This window comes from Dipodomys merriami, unplaced genomic scaffold (assembly GCF_024711535.1).
Source record: "Dipodomys merriami isolate MVZ:Mamm:240054 unplaced genomic scaffold, mDipMer1.0.p SCAF_5, whole genome shotgun sequence".
In the NCBI taxonomy this organism is placed as follows: Eukaryota; Metazoa; Chordata; class Mammalia; order Rodentia; family Heteromyidae; genus Dipodomys; species Dipodomys merriami.
The window spans coordinates 2,734,710-2,758,784 of NW_027206068.1; the positions used below are offsets into that span (position 1 = coordinate 2,734,710).

The 24,075-nt window shown below is 35.6% G+C and overlaps 2 pseudogenes; both read right to left on the reverse strand.

Moving 5' to 3' along the window:
• Positions 1-10,145: 10,145 nt before the first annotated feature.
• Positions 10,146-11,405, reverse strand: LOC138810003 (influenza virus NS1A-binding protein homolog pseudogene; annotated as a pseudogene).
• A 29-nt stretch (positions 11,406-11,434) lies between these two features.
• Positions 11,435-11,954, reverse strand: LOC138810004 (influenza virus NS1A-binding protein homolog pseudogene; annotated as a pseudogene).
• Positions 11,955-24,075: the final 12,121 nt, after the last annotated feature.

Here is a 24,075-nt window from a genome sequence, read left to right on the forward strand (position 1 = left end):
CCAACATCAAATACAATGAAAGCAGGGGTTATACCATGGGGGAGGGAGATACAAAGCAACAAAGATATCATCTTCTAAATATGTTAGAAACAATGGCAAGAAAGAAAAACCATTTGAATACTTATCTTGGGGTTCATTTCACCTAACATCGACTTATCTGACCTTTTATACACTGGTTTCTCTTCAGATCGTATAAATCTCAGTGCTTCTGAAAGCAGAAAGATTTGAAAGTCCCTGATGAACCAAAAGTAGATAATGATAACTTAAAAAAATCAATGAAAAGATATTAATTTGGGAATGTTCTGCTTGAGATGGGATTTAAATCCCAGAGGCTGAATGAGCTCATATTATGGTGTTTAAGTAGAAGAGAAAAGAGACAAGAGGCCAGAGTCCTGGAGCACAGCAATCTAGTAGCAAGCAGAGAAGGTAGCAAGGGCCTGGGAGGGTACCGTCCAAGACGAAGAAGAAAATGGGGCAATGTGGGCTCACACAACTCAGCAAAGAAGGGACTCATCTCCAATAAAAGTCTGACAGGATGCTGTGTCAAGTGCTCGTGTAAACTCATATTGGATGAGAAATGAAAAATGGCCATGGTTTTCAGGGTCACAGGTAAATTAGAATACATGGACAGAGATTGTTACTGGCAGTAGATGCAATGGTAAGATCTGGTGATTTAGATTTAACTTTCCTGTGAAATTTGGAAGGAAATAAGGAGAAGTCTAGAAGAGTAAGACAGGAAATGGATTGGGAGAATGGAGGTTGCTAGGCAACATTAAGATTCCATTTGCGGTTAGTCAGCTTGAATTTCAAGGAGGACACACAACCTGATTGCTGTTCTCTAAGCTGTCTTGGTTAACTGTCTGGGATGTATCTAAGCCCTACATGACCCAGGTTTGGATGTTCAACCCTGTGCTTCTACCTACATTGGGGGCAGAAAGCTCAGTTCCACTCTAGCTCAGGCATAAAAAGTCATTAGAGTCCACCTAAACCATGGCGTGGCTCAGTGGCACATGCCTGGCAATCCCACTAACTCATGGAGGTATAAGTAGGAAGATTGCAGCTTTGGCTGTGTTGGGAAAATAAGCAAAGACCCTACATCAAAAATAATCAATGCACAAACAGTCTGGAGTCATGGCTCCAGGATCTAGTGCCTGCCTGGAAAGCATGAAGATCTGAGTTCAATTTCTTGTACTGACACACACACATGCACACACGAGGTGACACATGAATAATTTAGGAGCACATTCATTAATAAATATTACAAATATGAAAGGAAGCTAGAGGAATACTTTAGCTTTTGTTTCAAAGGGAAGTTATAACAATAATAAAAATAAGATAGGAAGAACTTAAAAAAGAGGTGTGTTTCTGAGGTTTCTAATCAATATCCCTCTTGAAGTAAGTTTTTATGTTTTAAATTAGTAAAACATTTACTTTTAGTAGAACTTTAGTTTTGTGCCTCATTATGCAATAGCACTAATGATTTTTGAAAAGTTTATAGAATGAAAAGTTATATTTAATGCATTTATTACCTTTAACTTTACTTATTGTGCTTCCATTGTGACAATTCCAGAGTGAAACTATTATTTCAGGCATTGAGGAGTGTTTGAGGAAAGATTTTTTTTAGGGCAAGCCTTCTATCCTAGCCCTGAACCCCAGAAAGGGCAGAGTAATTACAATAGAGGTGGGCCCACACAACTAGGAACTAATAAGTTATAGCATCCTCTATCAGTGGTTTGCTTTAAGAAACTTTAAATAATGAATCCTAGCATATAAATGTACTTAACAATATATACTTTTCCTTAATAAAGGTCTCTTCTTGAGGGAAGGTTGTTTATTTGCTTTCACCGTGTTGTAGATTGAACCCAGAGCTTTCCCCATGTTAGATAAAAACTCGACTACTGGTGTACCTGCCCAGATGTTCATGTCACAGAACAAAACTAAATATACTTTGGGAAAAGATTTTGCACAACTCTCAGCCTTGTCTATTTATTTCCAAAGTTGAGATTAATCATTATATTACCCTGGCTGCCTGAGAGAGGACAAAACCGCACCTGTCAGTCCCCCCACCCCCTTCTCCACACCTCCCTAATGCCTCCTCCAGCTCCTCCTCAAGTGCTTCTTCAAGTCTGGGGAAAGGGAGAGCCTCAGGCTATCTGACCTCTATCAGAATTTCTACTCTTCAGAAAATAACTATGACATCCAGTGTCATGGGAATAATCGTGACAAAATTATCTCCAGCATTTTATCTTCAGGAAGACAAAATTTAAGAATTTATAAATGACACCATGGTCACTCGAGGAAGCATTTATCCCACTTATTTGTTTTTTCTAAATCATGGGCAGAATTCACCACATGGACACATTTTTGGACACTTTTTACCCACTCTTGACTGAATATTGTGTCAAGTGCATCGTTTGGATTCCTTCTGTGACACGTTAATAGGTAATTTTCTTTCACACTAAGACATCTCTATAGCTTGAGCTCACTTTTACAATATATTTGACCCTATCTTTGTTTTTTATGTTTTTTAGAATGTTTTCACTATCCTTAAGTAGTTGTACAAAGGAGTTCCATTCAACAAAGGAGTTTATGAATGCAATTGTCTTGACCAATGTCATTCCTTTCTACGTTCTTCCCCACCCCTTCCAACTCACTTCTTCCCTCACTTTTATTAACTCTTGGGTTATATATTGATTTTTTGCGATTTAACAAAGCAGTTTATGTGTATAATGCATCCTGATCTATGTCATCTCTTCTACATTTCCATCCTCCTTCTACCTACCCCTTCTCCTTGTTTTTCTCAGTTCTGTGGTATATAGAGTGAATTCTTGCCAGTATTTTTCCCCACCTCCTTCATTTTTCTACCTCTCCGCCTTCTTTTCCCCTCTTGCAAGTGCCTGCCTATTTCCTGGTACTTATTTTGGTAGGCTTTCATTAATATTTCTATTTAAGTTACACCTTACAAAATATTTAAGTATATACAAATTAATAACAAATATATCAAGTATATAATGTATACTAAACTCAAGTAAATAAATACATGGTATTCATCTTTATGAACAGATTATTAGAAAAGTTGGGTTCATATTTTGCACCCACTTACCTGAGAAGCCTTTAACTTATGGACTTTCTCTTCCTTTTGAAGTCAATTTCTATATAAATGAATAGCATCCACAGAAATAAAATTTATAGACCACTTGAAAAATTAATCACTTCTTTCATTTATTTAGCAAGGGGAAGGTGTTGCTTATTTATTTACATAATAAAACACCTATTCCCCTATCAAATACTTTGGTTGGAATACAATAAATCTCCTCCTGTGTTAGGAGATCTTATTGTAGGTGAAGACTCACGGGCTGGCAGTCCAACACTTAACTGAGACTTCGTTTCTCACCAGATTGCCCTTTATAGTGGTCTCCAAGATTTGCTGGATGTCCACGGCAATGAAGAATATGATACTCTACAAAGAACCACTCTTATATGGCAATATTCCAATGAACTCAAATCTGGAGGATATTTTAAAGCTATAGGTCTAATAGCAATAAAAATTTTAGCAATAAAAATATTTTACATCTCTTTTTATATTCTTACTATTTCCATTAAGTAGGTGTCAGAGAACATAAGATTCATTGCACTCATACTAACGTTTGGAATTTAAACCTCTTTGTATAGGTACTTAAAAATAGTAAACTACTACACACCAGTAGCTTATACCTGTAATCCTAGGCACTTGGTAGGCTGAGATTTGAGGATCATAGTTTAAAGCCAGCCCAAGAAAAGAAAGCCAATGAAATTCTAATCTCCAATTGACCACCAAAAAGCCAAAAGTGGAGCTATGGCTCAAGTGGTAGAGTGCTAGCCTTGAGCAAACATGTTCAGGAATTGTTCTCATGCTCAGCATTCGAGCCCAATGACTGGCAAAAAAAATGATAAATCCATATCGAGCTTTTATTATTAGTTTCAGTAAAATGCAAAGCTTCTCTCTCACTTACTTTTGTTTTTAAATATGTGGCTTAGAGACATGGTTTCAAGAGGTAGAATACTAGCCTGGCACACTCAAGGCCCTTGATTCATACCACCAAAAAATAATTTAAAACTTAAAATGAAAATTAAAAAAGGTAAAATCTGAGCAACAATGCTCCATGCCTGTAATATTAGCTAATCAAGAGGCAAAGATCTGAGGATCATGGTTCAAAGCCAGCCTGGAAAGACAAAAAAGCTGGAAATGGAGATGTGGCTCATGGTGTCAGTTGACAAGCAGAGTAGAATGGGATTTAGAGTGATCAGATTCCCTGATTCCTGGTTCTAGTAATGAAGTCTCACATGGTATTCAAATCTCTGTTGACAAACCTCTTACTATCGAAAAAATAATTAACAATAATGTTCAGTTTACAAATGTGGGCTTTAGCTAGTTTTAATGTGATATTTTACCTTATATCTCAGTCTTTTATATGATGGTTTCCAGAAGTGACCTGACAATGTATTAGGAATGGTTTCAAATTGATTTGAGATCCTGCACTAACTTTACTAAGTCCTTAGCTCTGCAGCAAACTCTACTATTTATCTTCTATTCTTTTATGGTACAAATGTATGCATAAAAATGATGATGCATTAGTTCAGTGACAAACTCCAGGGCTGTTTCTCTCTTGATCAGTATATATTCAGCTTCTCGCAAGGAAACCTCGGCCTGAGTCTACCTAAATGTTTAGCTGTAAGGGATGGTTTAGAGGAAATTGAGATTAAGTTACTAAATCTTGACAGAAGTGCTAAAGGCACTTTGCTTAGCAGATTGTTCCATCTGAGTGCAAACACTAAGCAGAGGTGGAAAATAAGATTACTGTTCAGAGCAATGTAATTTGTAATCCATCAGATATCTGAAGCTGAAAAATGGATTACAAATGCACAATGGGATTACAATTCTACATTGAGAGGAGCCATAAAAAACCAACTGGAAATCATCACTGCTGATAACAAATGGCAATTAGCTATTAAAAAGAAAAAAACTAGACCTGCATTAGGCAAGTTACAGTTAAGTAGGACAATAAAGACACTTTCAGACATTATGCACATGTCTGAATATCTGAATATGTATTTACAGGTTTTAGTTTGCTTTGCCTTATCTAGGGGACCATGATTAATCTATGATCTGAGGAGACTGGTCAGACAGTGAGGAGGAGATGCTTATGGTAATCATGTGTGTGCTTGTATGTTTTCCTTTCCCTTATTTGTCCATGTGTGTATCTGGAATACAAATGTTCCACACTGGAATACGCTGTTCCACGCTGGAATACGCTGTTCCACACCTAGAAAATGTCCAGAGCATATCTGGTGCCTCAGACTAACTTTTAAATCCTCCTCATTTTACTATGTAATATTCAGACATTCCGTTGTGTATGATGTCTCCAAACCCCTACTTATGCCACGCAGGCATCCACAAAGGGTATCAGGATAGCTCAGGAAGAGAGATTCATACTCATATTGATGTTTGGTCCAGTCTTTGTCTATGCACAGGATTTCTGGGAGCTGGGAAATTCAAGTTTTCCTGCACAGCAAACTTGGTCTCTAGGTGGTGAGCAGGACCAAAGTCTCTGGTGAGAGTAACTTTTGAGGACACTACATGTTTATCAAAGCAGACAAATCTATTGGTTCACATTTATTTATGGAAGCTTGTCTGATTGACTTCTATGTGTGGTCACTAGGTAGAATAGAATGAAATATATAATTTAAATTATCCACGGGTTGCTATATTCCAACATCTAACAAAAAATGACAGTAGCTGATAGAAGAAATAACAAAACAAAGATTGATTTATCTATTATTAAAGAACGAAGAAATCAGAAAAATTAATAATATAAACAAAGTAACTAAGCCAGAAATCATGGCTGACATCTATAATCCCAACTATGCTAGATTCAGAGATTGAGAGAATTTTACCACAATCAATAAGACTGAGTGTTCACGTATACACCTGTCATGGTATCTACCCATCATGGTTGCCCCCCTCCATAGCTGGAGGATAGGTAGGAAGATCATGGCCCCACCCTAACCCAGAGAAGAAAAGAACCTACCCCCAAATAACAAATGCATGAACAAACTAACAGATTAAAATTTAACCTACTTACCTTAGGAGATTCATCTTATAATTCATATTATACACATGTAGGGAAATATGGCAAAGAAATTAAAAGGGTATTACTTCACTTAATATAATTTTTTCCAAGTCTTTCCATTTCCTAACAAATGTGGCAATGTCATTCTTTCTGATGGAGGCATAGAATTCCATTGTGTATATATAGCACATTTTCTTGATCCATTCATCTACTGAGGGGCATCTGGGTTGGTTCCATATCTTATAATGCTTCAGTAAACATAGTTGTGCTGGTGAACCGCAAGATAAGGACTCAAATGTTTTTTTTTTCTTCCTTGTGATTGTTTCTAACATATTTATAATATGATTTCTTTGTTGCTTTGTATGTCCCTCCCCCACAGTATAACCCCAGTTTTCATGGCATTTATGTTGGTATAATTTGGGGAGGGGAAGGGAAAAACCCAATTGTTTAAATAGGGTTACAGGTGGACCCATTGCAACAATGAGATGTACAAGTCCTTATGTCAAAAAAAAAAAAGGGATGGGAAGGGGAAACAAAGGAAGAGGCAACAATGCTTGATAAGAAATGTACTCATTACCTTGCCCATGTAATTGCAACCCCTCTGTACGGTATTTTCACAATTAAAACAAAAAGAAACTAAAAGTGTGGTTGCAAACATGTTCAAGTCATTTGTTGTTTGTGTAGTTTTATAGCCTGTTAGTGTTGCCGTGGTTTCCTCGTGTGCATCATAGTAATAGTACTTACTGCACAGGGCTTGTGATAAAGACTAAAGTAATTACTGTGTATACTTTCCAAACCAAAAGACACAGATACAAGTTACATTAGCATTTGTTCTATGTCTTTACTTAAACCACATGGAGAGAGGGCATATGATCAGCCCTCCACACTTGAGAATTTGTGTCTCTCCAGATCCCTGGAGAAAGTACTTCAGAGATTCTTGGAAAGAGAAAACAAATGAAAAAGTGACACATCATTTATGAGACAATAATTTAACTTTTTCTTTCTTTTACGTTTTCTTTCAGAGCTGACTAAGAGACACAGTAAGATGAATTTTAAAAGCTTTAATATTATAAATTTTTATTGTTCTATACTGAGTTATATATTTCTAGACCTTTGCAAACTTCCAGGAAGAAATTTTGAGAGAGAAGAAATGGTCATTGTGCCAGTAATACAATGGCTGATCTTATAAAGAAGAAAATTATGTACAAAGATTACTCAGAATGAAAACTCAAAGCATGGAAGTTTGAAGATTGAGAAAGCTAAAACATATAGGTATCACTGAATGCCTGTGGCTCACACCTAAAATCTTGGCTCCTCTTAAGTTTCAGACCTGAGAGATTATGGCTGGAAATCAGCCTAACCAGAAAAAGCTGAGAGACTCTACAATTAAAAGGGAGACAGAAGGCCTGGTTCAAGTAGTAGATGGCTAGCTCTTGAATGGGCAAGTAAGCCAAATCAATTATCTCTGAGTTCAAGTCCTGCAATTAAAAATAAAACAAAACAAAGGAACAAGTTTATTCATGCACACTTTACTTTGTTGTAGGATATCAGACTGTGTCAGAACATTACAGTGAACCTTCCCATGTGTCAGAATGTCAGGAAGAAGCCACTCTCACATTTGACTAGCAACACAGCCAAATACAAATACAATATTATTACCAAAAATATAGCAATAAAATATTTATGCCAGCCATACTTTTTAATCCAGTTTTTGGAAGATGGAATTGGAATTCGGGAATCATTAGTTTCATAAGAAATAAAAGGAGCTAAAATGTAGGATGTATGAAAATTTGACAGTCACTAAAATATGTCTGCTTGGTTTTTATGTCATTGTAGTGTTTTGCAGGAGTCAGATGACAGGATGTAGTTTGTTTTACTACAATATTGTGGATAAAATGAGAAGAGAATTACTAAGGAAGCATTTATGGGTTCTTACTATCTTATTTAATTTATTCATGCGGCTCTACTAAGGTACCCAGACATAATGGCTTATGAATAACAGACATTCATTTCCCATAAATATGGAAACAGGAAAGTCCAAAGCAAGGGGCCAATAAGCTTTTACTTCCTGGTTTACAGAAAGCATTTCCTGTTGTATCTTCAGGTGGGGAGGGGCTGAGCACGAACTTGTTCACTTCCTTCGGCGGCATTGAAAAGTGTTAATCCACTATGGGCTAATCACCTTCAAGAGGCCTGTCTTCTAAATATCATTACATGGAGCTTTAGGGTTTCATTATAAGGACACAGTTTTCAAAACAAAACAGAAGTTTTAACTTACAGGATCTGTCCAATAATGTGAAGAATGGGAACCAACACCAGTATCATTGATGAAACAAAGATGTAACTAACCCAGATATATGGTAGAATTTTTTGTAAGCAGGCAGTCTAATGGTCTGGGTCTACTGGAAAATCTAATCAGCCCTAAGTATTTCCCAGTTTATAAAACAATTGTTTTAGAATTCATGTAGAAAAGAGATATAATGCACAGTAGAAAAATCATTCAACTTGTTTGGTGTTCAGCATGTGTTTTTCCCTCCTCTGGTGCTCTCTCTCTAGGGCATCTCTCTAGATGCCTGGATCATTGTCCATTCTTAATTCCTTCTTTCTATTTGAGTTGAAAAGGCAAAAATACCTATTTTAGGCACCTTCTATAGTAGATTTTTGAACTGAGGAGTCTTCTTTTCACCCTTGTGTATACAAGGAACTGGTATAAATGGATTGAGGTTGATCTGGATTCTTCTAGGATGGGTAGAAAGCTGCTGTAAGGTAGATAGTACCTAGCCTTGCCCCATTCCATTTTCTAAAGCAATAGTTTAACCTAAGCTATTTCATCTTGAGTATGAGTGCCCAGACAGAAGAATGACCTTACATTTTCTTTGTTGGAGTAAACAACTATCATCTATCAGCACACCAGGCGACACAGACTAATAATCTGTTCATGATATCAGAAATACCAGGCACAAACATATCAGGCATACTATATCCAGTATTCTAGTCAATTCTCTCACCTGAATCACATAAAAGGAGAGAGCCCATAGGCATAGAACTCAGTGGCACACATGGACCATGTGTAGGGGACTGGCACAGGTGTGTGCTGCCTCTACATGTGGTATTTCCCCAGCATAGATGTATATGCATCTCCACAGAAAAATTTCTTCTTTATTTGGAGTGACAATATGTCAAGAGTCCTCTCCACACACTGGTTATTTGCTACAAAGTAAAAATAACTTTATTATTCTCATTATTATTATTATTATTATTATTATTATTATTGCCAGTCATGGGCCCTGAACTCTGGGCCTGGGCACTGTCCCTCAGCTCTTCAGCTCAAGGCTAGCATTGTACCACTTGAGCCACAGTGGCTTTTTCTGCTTTTGTGGTTCTGAGGAATCGAACCCAGGGCTTCATGCATGCAAGGCAAGCACTCTACCACTGAGCCACCTTCCCAGTCCCTTTATTATTCTTTTATCTCCTGGATATGTTTACTCAATTTGCACTCACCAATCAGAAATGAATACTAACAAAGAGTGAAATCTGCAACTCAGAAAATAATAACAGTAAGAGTGAAATCTACAACTCAAAGAATAATAATGAACTGCTGGCCCATCCTTGTAATCCTACCTACTTGGGAGTCGAAGACCTGCAGGATCTGTGTTCAAAGTGAGCCCAGGCAGAAAAATCCATGAGACTCCATTTCCAATTAACTAACAAAAGAGGGTACTAGAGACATGGCGCAACATGTATAGTACCCATTGTGAACAAGATCAAGAGATCACAAGTTCAACACCACATTCCAGCACAATAAGTCAATCAATCATTTTTTTTAACGATTTCAGATTTTTAAGAAACCAAACTATAGGGAGTGTATAATTACATACAATATGCAAAAGCTTTCTGTTGCTGCTAGAACCATCTATACCCATCTTGCTCAGTCATAAGTGTACCTGTATTAATCCCAATTACTTCACCAGCTCTGTTAGTTTAAGAGGGTCTTATGTTGGTTAAAGCTAGAATATCGTTCTGTAATAACTTTACTCATTTTATGCTCAATAATACAGCCTGGTATTCTACTGAGAATTCATTACCTTCAGATCCTCCTTGTATATAAATGGTGCTCCCTACCATTGCAATCCCAGCATTGCTCTTACTGAAGTCATATTTCTCATCATTTCCATTCATTTCTAGTTGGATTGTGCATCTCCACACAATGGATGGTCAGAGAACCATCAAAGCTGCCATTTACAGACAGCTTTTCATCAACAATTGCTACTTAGCTTCTCATTTGTATACCTTCATGGATGCGATTAAAGTCTAAGTATAATTTTCAGGATTGTGATGTTCTACTTCATTGAAGAAAAATTCCAATACTCTGCACTTTTAATGTGGAGCAAATAATCATCTAGTGCAAACTAGTGTCTATAAATGGGAAGAGAAGTGCAGCCTGTCCATGGTTTTGTTAGAGGATCAAATACATCACATTTTTAAGCCTTTTTGGCATATGGATCAGAGCCACTCACAATGTATAATTTTCCACTGAGAACACTCACTTCCAACATTATAACAGTTAGTTCTTAACTGTGGAACAGAAGTTAAGTCCTTGATGTTTGGATCATATGTTTGGATCAGGCTATTTGAATCATCTACCATGTAGAGTTGGTCCATAAGTATAGCCATTTAAAAGAAAGATTTTTTTTGTTCCCATGGGACCAAAAATTGGGGATCAATGATAGAAGGATCATGGCATTCAACTGTTCAAAGAAATTTCTTTGTGTTATAGCCACCTGTTAGTGCGCCATTCATTCCACTGTCCCCAGACCAGGCCATGAAAACTGCATAGGGCCCATGGGTATTAACTCATTTGGTTTTATTGCAAAGTATCAACTCTTGATGAGTATTGGAATACAGTGAGCTCTGTAGCCTGTTTCACCTATGAAGGAAATTTGCATAGACCGTATTGAAATTCAGAACAACCAGGCCTAAGCTAAGTATTACCTAAGTCTTTTCTGAAGCAATGCTTCTCACTACTGTGTGGGGCTTTGCACAGCATCATTTGGAGAAGAAAGATATCCAGTTGAACATCTATGCTTATTGCTGTTTACAAGTGGTAGCTCTTCTTACCTGAATTGAATGTGGAATTCACACCAAACAGATCAGCCTGTGCATCTCAAACATCAAGCATCAAGCAATGTTTCCAAGGTGAAATCTTAAATCTCCTCCATCAGTTCTTCCAGAATGTATCTATTCTTCCGGGTGCTACTCTGCATCCAACCATTTATCTTCACACAGTATGCTCATGCATTATTATTAATTTTAGTCATGGCTACTTAAGGCCATTCCTTCTCTACTGAAATCGCTACAGGAATGTAAGCATCTACCTTATTCGATGAATATAAGTCTCCCATACAACCTGCAAAGTTCCACTAAGAAATACAGCTGGTAACATCTAGTCTGGATAGGAAATAATTGCCATGATACTGTTTTAATGAACATATCTTCAATTAATTTTTCCATGTCCATGTGCTCCCAAGTAAATGTCTTTCAAAATTCCTTAGCTGCTTTCAATAGAGCAGTGTGCAGATAATCCAACAAGACATCAAAAGCTTCTGGATTGAGATTATCCAATTTAACACAAGAAACTTCATGAAAATCACTCTTGTGACTACGGCTTTCAAGTAAATTGGGACTGCAGCAAGCTGGTACTGCTCTGTGTGCTAAAATCTCCAGGCCACAGACCTGAAGTCAAACATCACACAACTGGCTACTTTTCCTCAGGGCATTTACTATGACAACAGAAGACTCAATAACATTTTCATCTTCAAACCTCTAATATGTGTTAGGGATCATTTTCTTTTTAAATTGATCTTGTATGTTGGTGAGTGATGTATTTCTGGCAAGTCAAGTGATCCAAAGTTAAAGGAGTGCTGAAATGAAGCACTTTCTCAAAGTAGGAAGAGAGGTGCTGAGGTGAAGTTAGATCTATCATAAGCTCTAATGGTAGTTTCAGAACTCTCAGGCTTGAAAATGATGAAATCAAATCCTTAAAAGCTACAGACACAAATTACTTCTGTGATAATCAGGTTTATCTCTGAAGAGACTGAAAAATATAGCCCTGTGCTCTCAGCAGGATGTAGGAGGAACAGACAACAACTAGAAAGACTCAGAGGGCAGTCAGTGACTGAGGAAGGAGGAATTCTGCCCCCACTGCAAAATCTGCAAGCCGGGACCAAGCCAGGCAGACACAGATGAACATTGCTCAGAGACACAACCACATGAAAGCAGAAGGCAGGGACACTGAATCCAGTGGCTTCCAGCCACACACTTGCATGTGTGTACCAGAGACCAATAGGTTTACTACTTTTCAATGAATTGCTTCCTTGAGCTTAAATATGTAAATATGTTGTCTAATCTTGGTCCTGTCTTTTCATATCTTTTATATTTTTACTATCTTTTAATCATTGAACTTCTTTTCAGAACCACAAGTGAGTATAAACTCAGCCTACTCTATATTTTATGAATAGTTGGGTTTTTATTTTTTTAAGCACAAACACATTAATTGACTCATATACTTCTTACCTAAGGATTTGTTTGTGAAAGCTTGCTTTCTGTATAGAAGCAGCCTGCACATTCATTCTAGTTGTCAAAATGAGCACGTTTTACAAAGATAAGGATTCCAACAAACTTTGTCTATAAAAATACTCAAATACCCTTTCGTTGTATTGAATTTTCATGTGTGTGTGTGTGTGTGTGTGTGTGTGTGTGTGTGTGTGTGTGTAAAGAATACTGTATAGAGGGGTTACAGTTACATAATTAGGTTAATGAGTACATTTCCTATCAAGCTTGTTACCTCCTTCTTTCTTTTTCCCCTACCACTCCTTCCCTCCCCACCACCCCAACTCCTCCCTACCTCCCATCTGAAATTGTAAAGTTCTTTTTCAATGTAGTGTCTTGTACATCTCATTGTTACAATGGGTCAACCTGTATCCTTATTTAAGCATTTTCTTATATCCCTTTCCCTCTCCAGATTATAAAAATGTATATGCAAGATGCAGGACACCAGAATCAAATACAGTGAAAATGGGGGTTATACCATGGGGGAAGAACAAACATACATAAGAAACAAAAGTATCACACAGTGCATTATAAGTACATTAAAAATAATATCAAGAAAGGAAAAAAAAACACTTGTATGCCTGTCTTGGGTTTCATTTCGCTTACCATCTGCTTATATGATCATATGTACGTAGCTTTTTACCTTTTCTGCTTGTTCTAGAAGTGTACCAATTATTGCAAGTAAGGGAAACCATGGGATCTATGTTTTTTTGGGCCTGGCTTACTTCACTTAATATAATTTTTCCAAGTCTTTCCATTTTCTAACAAATGTGGCAATGTCATTCTTTCTGATGGAGGCATAGAATTTCATTGTGTATATATACCACATTTTCTTGATCCATTCATCTACTGAGGGGCATCTGGGTTGGTTCCATATCTTAAGCTATGGTGATTTTTATTTTCAAAAAATCGTTATTTTTGCCTGGAAGTGTCTGAGATTATTGTCTACTACTCTTTGTCTACTACTCAGAAAGCCTGACTGTTCAATTCAGGCCATGCAGATAAATTTACAAACAAGACAAAAGGTACAGAAAATAAACACATTTACAAAGGAGAAAACAAAAACAAACACAGAAATAACAGAAAAATCTCTTGTTTCCATTTTTTCCTAGATTTAACCTATATGGAATTAATAAATTTGATAAGAAACATACCCGTTACCTTACTTATGTACCTGTAACCCTTCTAATTTTTCTAAAATTTTTTCTAAAATATTTGCTAAATGGAAGAAAGAAATATCAACAAAATATTAGAGATTATATAAAGGACACAAAAAATTAAAAAAAACTGAAGATATCCTTCTTTCTGTGATATAAAAGGATAATCATCTGTTACAACATATAGCATTATATGATAGAAGATGTATTTGATATATATCATATATGGTATGTAAATAAATATGTATATATACCACCAGTAACATTAAAACCTAAATCTCTAAAACCATCAGTGACAAATTGGATTTTCTTGTCCCAATAACTGAAATATCATAGATTCAAGAGAGAACTCCAATAGTGTAATTCCTTAGATAAGTAAATTCAAAATTCAACAAATTCAACAAAAAGAACACCAGAAAATAGATTATAAAGAGAGGAGCAGAGTAATGATGATGGGAATGGAAGGAAAGGCAGTCAAGAGGTCAATGCACAGCCTACAACATTAAGAAAAGTGAGGGAAGGGGTGAGTTGTGAGAGATGGGTGAGAATGTTGAAAGTGGTGTCATGGATCAAAGTGTATTGTATTCATAGACTGTATTGTTATATTGTAACTCTTCTGTACACCTACTTAAAGATAGCAAAACACTTTTAAAAAGAATCATTAAAGATAAAAAGTTCAAAATATGTATTTGAAATGAAGCATCTTCATGGAACTGAACTTTTAATTTTAACACCATACTGCTATGTCCTAAGGTAAAAGTGGAAATGCAAAAAAAAAAATCACATGAAAATATTAATTTCACTCATTTTCTCTCATTTCTGTTCTTTTAGGAACTGATAACTGCATTCCAAGAAAATATATAGGAAGTTAAGTGTAGATCATCAGAGATTGGTACAAGTGAAAGGCAATTTCCATTAGGAAACAAGCTCAGTAATCTTGTAAGAAAACATCCTTGAATCTTGGAAATGTTTGTCTCTGCAAATCTCTTCTCTCCTCTGGGATGGAGTTGGAATTTGTCTTGCAACCATTGGTGAGTTACAGGCATAAGTGATGTCATCGTATTCACCATACCTCTCTATGTACTGGAATATTATCTCCTAAGATGCTGTCTTATTCCTCACTAGACACACATAAAGAAACCCATGCAGAAGGACAAAATAATGTTCAGTCCACTTCATGTATTGTCCTAGCCTAGAGATTTCTACTTCTCTGTGGAGTTAGACCAATCATGGAAGGTTAATCAAACTTTATGTATAAACAGCTTCCATTGTTTTGAACTTAATGGTACAATTTAATATGTATAATTAGTAAAGTATATTTGAATCACTACATTTAAATTTTATTTTTTAGTGGGAGAAAACAAGGGAGGGGGTAGCAAATTTTGAAAAGAATTGTACTCATTTCTTTACTTAAATAACTGTAACCCCTCTGTACATCACCTTTACAATAAAAACAAAAGTTAACCAAAAAACTTATTTTTCTCATATAAATAGCACTAAAGTTCCATAGCTATAAGGTATGCATAGATTAAACTGTATGTGTTTTCTTCACAAAATTCTTAACCCTACACAGTCTTAAGAGTTTCGAATACTTGATGAATAGTTACAGGTATATAGCTTATAAACATGCTAGATGTCTTTATGCTATTTTATCCATTTATGTGGATATGCATGACATTATTTCAGTTCAAGCTGAGGAAATGAAAAACAAAGGTTTTTTTTTGTTGTTGTTTTTTTTTTTTGTCAGTTGTGGGTCTTGAACTCTGGGCTTGGGCACTGTACCTCAGCTCTTTTATTTATTTTTCTTTTTTTTTTTTAATTCATCTCAAGGTGAGCACTCTACTGCTTGAGCCACAGCGCCACTTCTGGTTTTCTGAGTGGTTCATTGGAGATAAGAGTCTCACGGACTTTCCTGCCTGGGCTGGCTTTGAACCATGATCCTCAGATCTCAGCCTCCTGAGTAGCTAGGATTACAGGCATGAGCCACTGGCTCCAGGCAAAACAAACATTTTTGAAGCAACAAAATTTTCTTAATTTCTAACTAAATAAAACTGTTTTAGGTATGTGCACATGAAAGATCAAAAGAAATTTAATGAGAAGGGGAACACAATAGAAAAGAAAAAAATCAGTTTCCTTGGGTCATATGAGTAAGTTTATATGCCTATAAATGAACAAGAAAATAAGTAGGAAGACTCCTTGGACTGCAGCTTCAGGATTTGTTAAACTCTATATCTGTGTGATGATAAAATTAGTAATTCCATTAGATTTCCAAATTCATAGCTTTAGCATTCATTATAATTACTATTGCAATTATCCATTTTATATTTGGCATTTTTATATAATTTTCAATTTGATTATTTCCATATCAAAAGTTGTTACCTTTTTCTGTACTAGTTTAATACAATCTTGACAATTATTCATAACCATACTTTAAAAATCTCATTAAACATTTCATTTGATAGATGTTCTCTCCTAGTACAATGATTTTCATACTTTTTTATGTTTATGTACCTTAGGTATCTCAGAACATTATAAAACTTAGGAGTTTGTCCATATTACCACAAAATAGTAAAGTATGAAGCTGTTTAGAATCTTCCTTGTAATTATTATTCAGTGTTGAACACTGAACCGCACACATACCAAATAATAATTAGCATTGATTTAATTGATAAAGTGAACTATCCGTAATATAATTACCAGGTGGAAAACTGATGGTTGGAAAATCTGGTGCAAATGTTAGTGTATAATTAATCATTACAGGTCTAAGTTTCATAATTAAACTTAAGGGTTAAAAAGATACCCCTTACTCAAAATGTCTTACCATAAAAATCTTCATATTATACCCTTCTGTGCTTATTATAGGGAGAAGTCAAGTTTGGTTATTGTTGAAATTTCACATAAAAAAGAAGTGTGCTTATCTTGGGGTTCATTCCCCTAACATTTTGAACCCCAAGTTAAATATTCAAATGTTTTTTTTTTCTTTCATGCAATTGTTTCTAACATATTTATAAGATGATTTTTTTGTTGCTTTGTATGTCCCTACCCCACAGTATAACCCCTGCTTTCACTGTATTTGATGTTGGTATAATTTGTGGAGGGGATGGAAAAAAACAAATCGTTTAACTAGGGATACAGGAGGACCCATTGCAACAATGAGATGTACAAGTCATCATGTCGAAAAACGAACTTTACAACTTTGGTGCGGGGGGGGGGGGGGGGGAGGATGGGGTTGGTGGAGGGAGGGAGTATAGGAAGGAATAGGAAGGGGAAACAAAGAGGAGGCAACAATGCTTAATAAGAAATGTATTTGTTATCTTGCCCATGTAATTGTAACTCCTCTGTATGGTATTCTCACAATAAAAAAAAAAGACGTGTACTTTAAATGTACCACAATTTCTTTTTGTTCAGATGTGTTAAAATGATAAAATGGTCAACGCCATGCCCACAAAATAATTTTTGCCAGTTGTCTGGCCCTCGGCTTTGGAGTAATTTAGGCCAATAACAGAGCTTGGTGTGATAGAATTGGAAAGTTGGGGTAGAGTAACAGAAATATGTTTTAAGGATTGTCTCACTTAAATATTAAAGTTTACTTCAAGACAACTGGCACTTTATCTCTAAGAAATAGCTAAGCCGGTAAGGATATATTCCTCTTTAAGCTCACAAATTCTTGAGATGTTAAAGCCTCATTTTTTTAAAAAAAGAAAACAAGGCATTAAAGTAAGAGTAGGAAGTTTGCATTTATTGTTGGGCCATATATGTCATATTCACTGTCTGTGTATTAGTAAGTCTATATTTGTTATCCTTTTAAAAAATTAATGTATTATTAAGTAGTTGTATAAAGAGGTTACAATTCTATAAGTCAGGTTATGAGGACAATGTATCTTGATCAATATGACCCCTTCCATCACTCCCCTCAAATTCCCCCCTCATATTCCAACCCTCATCCCTACCCTAAAACTATACAACTAAAACAACATTTGTTTACCCTACCTAACTCCATTCTATGTCTCCCACATTCCTCTTACCCCCTGAAAAAAACATATTTCCACTGATGTTATTTATTTTCATTAACAGTTCATTAGTTGTTCAGAGTAGTTACACCTTTTTACTCCTTCCCATCCTTTAGTCAGTTTGTCTATGTACAAAGGGCATAGAGCCCTTTATATGTTATGAGGCATGTTTACTTATTGCAGTTAACTTTCACATATTAAAGAAGCATGTATCATTACTGTACGCCTGCCTTACTTCTTTTTTAAAAAGAAAAAGCCTACGTTAATTCTTTTAACATTATTTTTTATAGATCCATCTATTTCCCTTCCAGTATCATAATATTATTTCTTCCTAATAGATGAGTTATTTCTAATAGATTCACTCATTTGTGTGGTTTTATTTGCTTATTAGCTTTTTAATGCGTTTAACACATAACTCAGTTCCTCACATACAAGAATAACTTTGTCAAAAAAGAGTGGTATGACGAGAATGAAGTCAATCTTGAATAAAAAGTGCCTGACATTACCCATTGTCTGGCATAAAGCATTCATTATGTTCTATCTTCAATGAGTTGAGCTTTGGCTGTTCTGCTATGCACACCATTTTGCAAAACCAAGCATGATCAAGAATAGAACATAATCAGAGGTAAAGATGGCTTCTGATTTCTGATCCAGCATACAAGGAGAATCATCATTTTGTCCACACAATGAATTCATTTATTAATGGTATTTGGAAGTAGAATATTTGGGAAGGTAGTAGGATTTGATGAGGTCACAAGCTGGGGCCCAGACCAAGGCATTGTCAGAAGAGCTAATGTCCACTTGTTCCAACTTGCCATGAATCACCCTATGTACATGTGACTCAACACCAAAGCCCTCAGTAGGTGCCCAGCAGCACCATCGTTTTGTAGTCTCTTCACCTTGAAAAATCTTGTCAATCGAATTCTATGCTTTATAAATTACTGAGGTTCTGGTCTTTTCATTTAGGGTCTAAAGGGTCCTACACAGAGAGAACCTAGAATTTCTTAGAGAGAAAGAGAAATTCTGTCCATTGGCAACTATTTCTCTCACTTACTTCTCCTCAGGGCCGCATTTAATGCTTGCTACCAAGAATTTGCCATGTGAACTACAAGATAAACAAGATAAAAACTATGGCCAGACTTAGATATTACAAAGATGTTGGGGTTATCAGATCAGAAAATAAAATGACTCTATTTAGTATGTGGCTAAGACCTTGGATGGAAAAAGTAGAAAGTGTATAAAAATAGATGAATAATACAGGCAGTTAAAAAAGCTCTAAGAATTAATCAAAAGTGATTCTAGAATTGAAAAGCATACAATAGTGCTCAAGAAAAAAAGCTAGGCTCAGCTTTATGAAGAATTGACAGGCTAGAAGTAATGTCAATACAAACCTCCAAAACTGAAATGCACAGAGAAGGAAGAAAATAACTGACATACAGAATATCCACCGGAAAGTCAATTTTAGCACAATTGTACTGGTAGCTTTAATTTGGCCTTGTTTGTGGTCACTTGGGTAAATGCCTGGGAGTGGGATTGCTGGATCATAGGGAACCTCTACATTTAGTCTTTTGAGGAACCTCTATACTGCTTTCCAGAGTGGCTGAACACATTTACATTCCCACCAACACTGTAGTAGTGTTCCCTTTTGGTCACATCCTTGCCAGCATCTGTTATTAGTTTTCTTGATAATGGCCATTATAACTGGGGTGAGGTTGAATATCAATATTGTTTTAATCTGCATTTGTTTTTCCATTTTTATTGTGAAAATACTGTACAGAGGGGTTACAATTACATGAGCAAGGAAATGAGTACATTTCTTATCTAGCATTGTTGCCTCCTCCTGTGTGTGTTTTTTTTTATGGCCAGAGACATTGAACACTTGTGTCTATTGGCTGTTCATAGTTCCTCTTCAGAGAGGTCTCTCTTTAAGTCTTTAGCCCACTTATTAATGGGGTGCTTGCTTCTGTGAGGTTTTGTTTTTTGAGGGGGAGTTAATTTTAGAGCTCTAAGTATACTTTTGATATGAGGCCCTTGTCTGTTGTATAGTTAGTGAAGCTCTTCTTCTAATCTGTGGGCTTTCTATTTATCTTGCTAGCTATGTCCTTTGCCATGAAGAAGCTCTACAGTTTAATATCATCCCTTTTATCCAGCCTTTCTTTGATTTGTTGTGATTCTGGAGTTTACTTAGGAAGTTTTGACCTGTGACAAGATCTAGTCTTCCTATAATATTTCCAGGGTATCTGATCTTACCTTGAGGTCTTTCATCTGTTTGCAGTTGATTCTAGTGCAGGGTGATATATATAGACCTAAATTTAGTTTTCTGTGTATCTATAGCCAGTTCTACCAGCACCATTTGTTTAAGAGGCTTTCTTTCTTCTATCTAATGTTTTCTTTTGGCTCCCTTATCAAAGATTAGGGACCATAAGCCTATGGTTCATTTCTGAGTCTTCAATTCTAATCCATTAGTCCTCAGGCTTGTTCATGTGTTTTTATAACTGCAGCTTTATAATAGAGGTTGAAATATGGTATTGATATTCCTCCAGCACTATTCTTCCTGCTCAAGATTGTTTTTGCTATTCAAGGTCTTCTATTATTCTATATGAATTTTTGGATTGATTCTCCTCCTTCATTAAAGAATGTTGTTGGGATATCGATGGGTATTGAATTGAATTTGTTGATAGCTTTTGGCATCACTATTTACCATAGCTAAGATATGGAATCAGGCTAGATGCCCCTCAGTAGATGAGTGAATCAAGACAATGTGACACCACACACACACACATACACACACACATACACACACACACACACACACACACACACACACACACAGAGGAATTCTATGCTTCCATCAGAATGACATCACCCCATTCATAAGGAAATATAAAGATTTGGGAAAATATCATATTAAATGAAGTAACCCAGACCCAAAGAAATGTAGGTTGCATAGTTTTCCTCATTTGTAATATCTAGAATATGTCTATGATAGTCCTAACAGAGGATCACAGAAGCTCAATAGCTATGTACATATGACCATAAGAAATGATGACCATTGTATATGACTATATAAAATGATGCTAATCAATATAGAAACAAAAGTTTGGTTTTTTAGTGTACTGTTTGCATTTCTTTTTCTTTCATTTTTCTTTGTTTTATTCCCTGTTGTCAGTGTTTTTTGATTTTGGTAGCCTTCATCTTTTATGTAAGTTTATCTGATTTGGGTATCTAAAGGTGAATCACAGAAATGGTGAAAAAAGGACAAAAGATGATGCAATGCAACAATGATCATCAGAAGGCATTATGCTGGAAATGAACTTTACAACTTAGGGGTAGGTTGCCAGGTGGGGGTAAAGTGGGAAAAATGAGGGAGAGGGTAACACTGTTGGACAAGAAATGTACTCATTCCTTACTTGTGTTACTATAATCATGCTGTACATATCCTTTACAATGAAATTATATATATGCAAATAAAGGATAATTTTAAACAGATATAATATCCAAATTCACAATGAGAATACTCAGGGGTAACAAAGAAACAAAACAAAGATAAGAAATATTAGAAACAATAATGACAATTCACCAAATTAACGATTGACCCTAAACTTCAATCCTATACATCTCAGCAAACCAGAGCAGGGTAAATTCCAAAATATATACAATTCAGTGTGTAGTATTCAAAGATCACAAAATAAAACACAAAGATGAAATTTTGAAAGCCATGTGTTGATGGGTCTCCTTCTTTATACATTAGCAAAAGTAAGAATATTGTATTATCTTCAGAAACTATAAAAGCATGACCAGAGATGACCGAGACTAGAAGTTTTGAAAAAAGAAAATCAGCAGCCAAAAATTTTTGTATATAGTGAACTTACTCTTGATAAGTGAGCAATAAATAAATATTTGCAAGACAATAATTGAATGAGAGGATTTCCAGTCTTAGTTTTCCAGAAATTAGAAATCAATTAGCACTAAGTACAACTATATAGTCCAGATACTTTAATCTATACAAAGAAATAAAAAACATTAGAGAATGAAGAGTTAAATAACAGATTTCAATTTTCTTAATTGATCTAACAGATAATAGCTTTTTAAAGACAACTATAGAAACAATGTATTCAGGGAGTAAAGTGTATAGGAAATGAAAGGAAAGTAGTAGTCTTCAAGGAACAGAAGGGAAGAATAGGGAATATTCCATGATACATTCAGTATCAATTAAGTGGTGTTATTTGAATCAAAAAAAGAATTTGGATTAGTAATAAATGTGCATTACAAATCATTTACAATCCAATAAAATTCAAAATAATTGTAAAGAGGAGATATTTGAGTCATATAAATCAAATTATATAAGTTGTTTAATAAAAACTAAAGAACACAAAGAAGGAGAAGGTAGAAAGTAATAAAGAACAAGAACAAATCATACAAAAGAGTAATCAAGGTGGAGTGTATGAATCTGACTATCAGTAATCATCTAAATAATCAGTACCACCAACAAAAGAAAAGAGTCCAAATGGAATAAAACAATACAACACAAAACAAGATCATACCCTTGCCAAAATGCTCACCCATGGGGAGCATCTGGGGTTATAGATTACATGGCATTTGTAAGGCCTGGCACTGCATCTCCATGACAGCAGATGAAAACAAGCAAAGAAAATAACATGTGCCAGTTACATGATACATATAAGAAACACACAGAGAAGAAAAGTGAAGCCACTAATCAGTCAAAAAAGTGAAGCTATTGCTGTTAATTGCAGAAAAAGCCAACCTTAGAGTAAGAATGTCTGTACTCAATTTTTGGGGAATTCAATATTCTTCTGCCAGAAAATGGACAGATTGAGCTGGCAGAAATTCTGCAGGGCCACTTGTGAACTGAAAAGTTCTATCAATCAACTGAAATTAAATGTGCTTTAAGTATACAACAAATATTTCAGCAAACACATTCTTCTGTGGCTCTCTTCATTCATGCCTTATATAAATTATTAATTAAATTTGGAATAGGAAGGTGACTCAGTGGTAGAGTGCCTTGCATGCATGAGGCCCTGGGTTCGATTCCTCAGCACCACATAAGCAGAAAAAGCTAGAAGTGGCAATGTGGCTCAAGTGGTAGTGTGCTTGCCTTGAACTAAAGAGCTCAGGGACAGTAACCCAAGCCCAGAGTTCACGCCCCAGGATTGACAAAATAAAAAATAAAAATATAAAAATATAAATTAAATTAATATTAATTTAAACTTGTTCAGTTACAAATACATAGCTTCGTAGATTTAAAAATACAAATCTTTCAAAGTGAGTTTACCATTCATAATGAAAGCAAAATAGAAATAGATATCAGGAGACAGGAATATTTACAGGCAGTAAATACACTTTAGGAAAAAGTGGGTGAAATTTTCCCCTCCAAAAGTTAAAATATGTGTTTCAAACAAGATAAAAATAGAAACAGAAGTCATTTACATGCGCAGAAATTGGTAAAAAGCCATGTTTAGGTGAAATGTGTCCTACTGAATGCAAATATATGAACATAATGTATGCACTCAAATATTATTCTGTGCTAAAGCCAGGAGATTTGGATGTTTTGTGTAGCTCTATCTGCTCATTTCTGTGAGAACTTTCTTAAGCCATTTCAATTGACAAAGTTTACATCAGTCAATCAAAATCATGTTACCTGTCTTGTGAGAGATGCCATCAGTCCAGAATGAATTACTAGTAAATATAAGCAAACTCAACCTGCTCCAAGGAGCTTGCCAAAAGTTCACCCATCCAACCTCTCACACCTCACAGATGTCTTGTAAGCCACTTTTCCCAGGATATTAGCCATAACATTCATCTTTCTGTACAGCTAGTGTTGTTTCCCTAACAATAAGATATCAAGTTTGAATATAATGAAGCTATTCATCTCCTTTATATTTGTCCAATGATTAACTCACAATGTATTTTAAACCAAGAGATACAGAAAACAACTGTTGCTGACATACAGCTCCATTTGACAGATGATAGGCCTAGAACAGATAGTCCAGGACAAGGAAACGTGGAGCCAGAGATCATTTCATAGGAGAAATATGGATCAAACATCTAGGTCCAATTGACTAAGGGGGTAAGCAAAATATTAATGAGATGATTTTTGCAATTAGAGTTACTTGTAAATATAATGTTCTTGTCTCACAGAGGCAATGGGGAAAAGCAGCCTTTAAAAAT